This window comes from Galendromus occidentalis, unplaced genomic scaffold (genome assembly GCF_000255335.2).
Source record: "Galendromus occidentalis unplaced genomic scaffold, Mocc_1.1 scf7180000077459, whole genome shotgun sequence".
In the NCBI taxonomy this organism is placed as follows: domain Eukaryota; kingdom Metazoa; phylum Arthropoda; class Arachnida; order Mesostigmata; family Phytoseiidae; genus Galendromus; species Galendromus occidentalis.
The window spans coordinates 246,119-252,118 of NW_003805447.1; positions in this window are offsets into that span (position 1 = coordinate 246,119).

Genomic DNA, 6,000 nt, shown 5'->3' on the forward strand with positions numbered 1-6,000 from the left:
GAACATTAATCGGAAACATCAGATGCAGGAGCAGGGATCATTTCCCCGGCACCGCGAATAGCCGAGAGCGATACAGCGATTCCTCGAGGAAAAACCATCGGAGGTCCGGTTGCGCTCCTCTGACTCATGCGATCGGAAAAATCAGCTTGATGAACGATTTCCAAGTTGAAGCTACATTCCAAAACAGCCTGCTTGTACTGGAAGGCTGGGATTGCCGTCGAATGGTTTGCGATCGATTCAAATCTGCTCTCATGTCTAGACAAGAGGAAATAGCTCGAAGTCTAGGCTTGGTCTGCCAGGTTCGCCACAGAGAGCCTATCGCAAGGGTCAGTCAGGGGTAATCTTGGCGAGACTCCCCAATAATCCTTTGTCTGGATGGCAGCTTCTTCGATACTCATTGTATACCCCGAGGGGAGGCTCGGTCAAGGGAAAAAGAAGGACTCTAGCCCGGGGAGCCAAGGGGGCCCTCCGTCCGGGGACTTGAGCAGGTTGGATCAAGGGGAATTGAGTAATGAGGATCATACTCACATATTGCTCGTTCTCCTCGTGTCGGCTCTCCTGAGCTTCAAGACGGTAACCTCCATCGGGTGCCTTCTGTTTGAGGGCCACTGAAGACAAGACACAGTTCACAGCACAGAACACAATGAAGACGGACACATGCATCTGTAACCAGAAGCAATGTCCAGTTAGTGAGCTGAGATCATTTTGTTCGAAGGCGATTTCTCATTTGTATCAGAAGCGATGCAAATTAATTCGTGTACTATGGCGCGGCGCCCGGCACGATCGCCGCCGCAAGCGGACGGAAGCATGAAAACGAGATGTTTTTTACATCTACTACCGCCGGGAGCCAACAAATCACCGGCGTAAATTGAGGCGCAAAAGGCAAAGTTCACAAGTCTCGCGGTCTAGAAAAAGAGCGGGCAACATAAACAGGAATCATGCAAATGAAGCATGAACATTATCAAGTACAGGCCGGGGTAGCTTCCGCCAAATGTATCTTGATCGAACAGCAGCCACTTCCACGAGCTGAACTTCTGTGATCCCGTCGATTCACGAGTTCACGGAAGAACCGAAAGCCCGAACAGATTCGTGTAGTATCCCTGCAGTACACATGCCCAGCCGCACTCGAAGCCCGGCGTCCACACCTATTCGCAGATCAGTCAGCGAGTCCGAAAATCGAAGCCAGCACAGACATCAGATGCCCAGGAATGAAATCAAAAACACCACGGAGCTTCGTTCATCTACAAGCAAAAATGTGATCACCTCAAAGCACCTGGATCTTCGTCCACAACACAATTGAGTCTCCGAAGTCCGCGCGGTCGGAGTCATCCTGACTTACGGTTTCCCTCGCCGACGCGCGGCAAGGGTTTCGGTAGGCAACCGAAAACTTGCTCCTCACGCAGAAGCGATCCCGAATAGTGTCATCTTTCGCTCTCGCTGCCCCGAACTGTTATCGCGATTAGAAGATGTAACTCTTCGGTAGCAGAAGCAAATCATCGGAAATAATTAAATCTATAAGCGGTCCGAGCGCGGGTCACGAAACACGACCTGGGCTTCGACTCCGAAAATTGTAACTAGATAAATTGCAGCGTCGGAATCTGCTGTCCAGCGACCACAGTGCTGACGACCCCTCCGGGAGAATGTTCTGGTTCCTATTCTGTGTCTATCTCGACAGACCCTGTCACCATCGTCGGCAATGTTGAACTGACCCCTGAAATTAAAGCCTCGCTTCCGTTTCTTAATGAAGCCTGAAACCGAAGCGCGAGTCGGCAGTCATTTGGAGGAATTCCGAGCGTTTCCGTTTCTGCCGTCACGTGTGAACGATTCGGGAACTCGGGATCCCGGACTGAAACATAATTTCTCTCAATTCCCACACCCACGTCCAAATCGAAGCATTCCATGGCGACTTTCTCTTCCCTCCGGGACTCTCGACGGTCGCATCGTGGTCCAGGCATGAGTGACCGAATAAAAATGAAAGCAAGCATAGACAAAATGAGCTGGGCCACCCATTCTTGCTCACCTAATAGAATGCGACCATTCTGACGGTTACCCAACTTGATGGGAAAAAAACAGCAAGGAGGAATGTCCGTCGGTACCGGACACAACAAGAAGGAGGGGAGAAATGTTGACACGGAGCATTTTAAATCGACGGAAGATGCCGAAAACGTTTCACTCTCCGCCCTAAGCAGATGAGCGGTAGGATCTGGAGTGAAGTTCCATAAAACATGAGACATCGCTGCAGCTATCGCGAAACCGGGGGTTTTCGAGGTCAAGGAGTTGGGGCAATCCTGAGAGCCTGGATCATGAGCTCGCAATTTTTCGGCTGGGAAGTCATGAAGATACGGCGACATTCCAGGGGCGCATATTGCGCAGCAGAGGGCAGTAGCTTCCATTTACCTCCTGCTGCGAATTGAGATACCTATCCGGCGGAGCTTCTTACCATGAGAGTTCTTCGTCGTGGAGGGCAGCGGCTTCCGAAGTCCCAGTCCAGCGGGGGATCTGGACCCCTTGTGTCGTCTCTGTTACTCATGATGTATTCTGGCATGGGTCGGTGCAGTTTCCAGAAGCTTACTTTGTTGGTTCGTTCCTCTCCGTAGCGAGGAACGAACGTGAGGTACGCACGTGATCGTTGACGAGTAGACTCTATCCTCTGCGTTGAATTGCTTGCGATGCCACCTGGTACCACCTCAGATTTATTCAGGGACCCTATCGACGGCTTTCTTTCCTTGCTCGGACCGGCGCCGGGGAACTAGGCAAGTTGGCTCCCTCCGTCAAAGGCGCATTTGGCCACACTCTCGGTGTCGTGTCTCGAGCCGACTATCTACTCGGTCTATCGCTTGATTCCGCTTTCGAGTCCCCAAATCAGCGATTAAATCTGGCGCTCAGGATCGCAAGGGTGTTTGTCCCAACGTGGACTCTTCGTTGTATGCTAGATGACGTCTGGAGGCGAGGAAACATGATTCCAATGAGAAATTCCAAGGATTCGGACGCAGCTTCCTCTCATATCCCCGCTTCGCTCCATCGACTTCCGTCGGATCGGGCCCTGAATTTACGACTGAACGAAAGATCCTTTCTAGAAATGCTTGAACCCCGGTTCGTTGGCTCCGACGACCAGAACGATTTATTGTCAGAGCAGTAACACATCTCATAATCAGTCATCGTCTACAAGAGTGGGGGTGGTCCGCAAGCCTAACGAAAATGAGACTTGTTCGCGTATATTTGTTTCCTCTACGAATGAGCATTCAGCAAGAAGAGAACAGATGTATATTGCAGAGCAACATCTGCTGATTGTCTTTACCCTACAGCTCCGAACTGGCAGACATTGCGGGTTGTTCGACAAAGCGCCGCTGTCTTCATCACAACCTCCATCACGTGAAAGCGGGGCGACGTAGACACAATCAATGACGGTGAACCACGCCATAGTTCTTCTCCTCGAGGCACGCGATTACCAAACCCGATCATCGTCTCGTTGACATCTGGAACTTCTGCGTGTGAAATCCAATCATCGCCGTATGAAGCAAAGGTCGGCATCCGGAAGCTGATCGGGAGAAGTCGCACGCTTCGATTCTCTCCTCCGTGCCCGCGAGTACATCGAGGGTACCTAATGCCTGCTCCCTCACTCTCGGTCTAGCTGCTTTAGCATGCCTCGATCTTCTAGGGCAGTGGTTCCCAACCTTTTTTTCTCGTGGAACCCCTGGGGGCTCCCCAGGGGCTCCATAGAGGTTCCACGGGTAGACTTTGGGGCTCCATGGAATCGTCGATGGAACCCAAGGGTTCCATGGAACCCCGGTTGGGAACCACTGTTCTAGGGTGATTCAAATTTTGTTCGAGGAGTTGAGATTCTTCAGATTTTCGTTCATCGAAGACTCCCATACGAATAATGCTGAGCATTGACTTCAGAATATCCCTTGTACCCGAAAGCGTCCGAGTGTCTCTTCCTTCGACAGCGCGTGGTAGTGTCTACCTCAATGAACGAGCGAGGCACACCTCACACGAGCGTTTATCGCTTGATCAAACACTGGCAGACAAACACGTTCAGTTTGTTGTATGGAGGCCCGGCTCCGGATAACGAAGACTACTTGCCACGAGGAAGGCGGAAATCAGAAAACAATCGATAAGAATCGATGGAACATCCGAGAAAAAATCACGCGGAACCTCAGGGAGCCAAGAACGGAGACAGCAGGGATTCGATCCAGTACGGTCCAGAGAAGAATTCAGACTCGGAATTCCATATTGTCTCGTCTCATGCTCCTTATCATCGCGATTCGCGCGCGTTCCTGTTGTGAATTTTCTGACGACTATCCCGGGACGCCCTGCCGCGAAGCTCTGAACATTGTTACCTGCTTGAAGTCAATCTTGAGGTAAAATCTCGAGGAGGCGCCTGTCCCCCTATAAATTCATAGCGACATAAAAGACATGTCTCCTCCACCGCGCTACCCAGTCGGCAGTTTGAATGAGATGCATGTGAATATTCTCCAATCTGACATCAGGTACTTCGAAGAAAGATACAAACGAGCTACGCGTGCACTCATCAAGATGCACTGTACGAGAAGCACACGATCGCCCGTGCGAAAAACGTCAGCGCCGCCTCCATCTTTTTTTGGACCAAATGTAGAAACGACAAACCGTCTTTGGGTGATTTCCTCGGCGCGGAACAAATCCCTGCTCGCCGATGAGCCCGACATCAGAGTGGGATATGTGCGGATCTTGTGGTGCATCGTTACACAGCTGGCTCCCAGTGGGAGCTTCTCAATGACGGCGAAGCAAAATAAATCATTTTGTCTGATCTTTAGACATAATGGTGATAATTTCCAGGATTGCTTTACGCGTATTTATCAGCGCGAGCTGTCGATGAAAGCCGCGGCCGGGAAATTATTCGGTTTTGTTCCGTTTTCGTCCATGTACTGAGTACTTCATCAATCAAATGCCCGACCGTCTCCGAACAGGAAAAAGAGCGCCTGCTACTGCGAACTTTGGAACTCGCTGATATGGTGCAGGGTCAACGCGTGGACACGACTTGCTTATTCTCTTCAGTCGGCCTCCCCGCTCCCGTAGGTGAACACTTCTGATTCCGATACGTTGCCTCAGATCAGATTTTGAAACCCCATTCGATTATTCTTCGGCCGTTACGTCTTCATCACGGACATCAAAACGTTCAATCTATATTCTCCCAAAGTGCCGTGTCATCAAGCGCCCGCTGGCTGGTCGGCTTATGACAAAAACGACAACGGCATTCCCTAGCCGCCACCTCAAGCGACTCCTCAACGATAGTTCTATCATTTAGGCGACCAACAATGTGAGACGCTTCAGTTCCAAAGATTCGTCGAAATAATTCCATAGTATGATACCGTTGTCACCCGAAAGAAAGCTGACCAGCTGATCGACTGCCCGCTCTTCTAACGAATAGATGGACGGACGGATCGGCCAATGGAACGAGCGATTGATGAACGTCTTTGAACGAACAAGCGGCCAACCACAACCATGCCGCCTCCCCACGTTGAGAATAAGTGTTTAAAAAGTAGATATCTATCCTGACAAAAATGGTCCACAGAGAGGAATTCGCTTGTACAATAGAATGGAATGCTCTGCGACCCCTTCGCATCCTCGTTTTCCATTTGAGTTTCCACCGAAATCGCAGTCGTGCGACTAATCGTTCGCTTTTAACATTTCTGAAGCCGACGGCTTTCTGCTCCGTTGTTTTCTTCTGACTCCATCCCGCAGCGACGTCTCCAGGAATAGTCTCGATAATGAGTTTTCCTGATCGCCTCATCTTACCTAGTACTTGAGCGCGGGAATCGAGCAGATTCAGGCACGGTTCTGCTACCGACCATCTCACGCAGAAAGCGAAGACAGAAGCTCCTGTTTATTCTTCGAATAGGGGCCTTAAGGTGAATTTTCAAGAAAGTTTCGGCGCATCTGATTGTGAGCTTTCCGTAATGAATGCCCGTTACATTCTCTCCACAGCATTGTTGTGGTGGCAGTGTTGGCCGCAGCGACCAC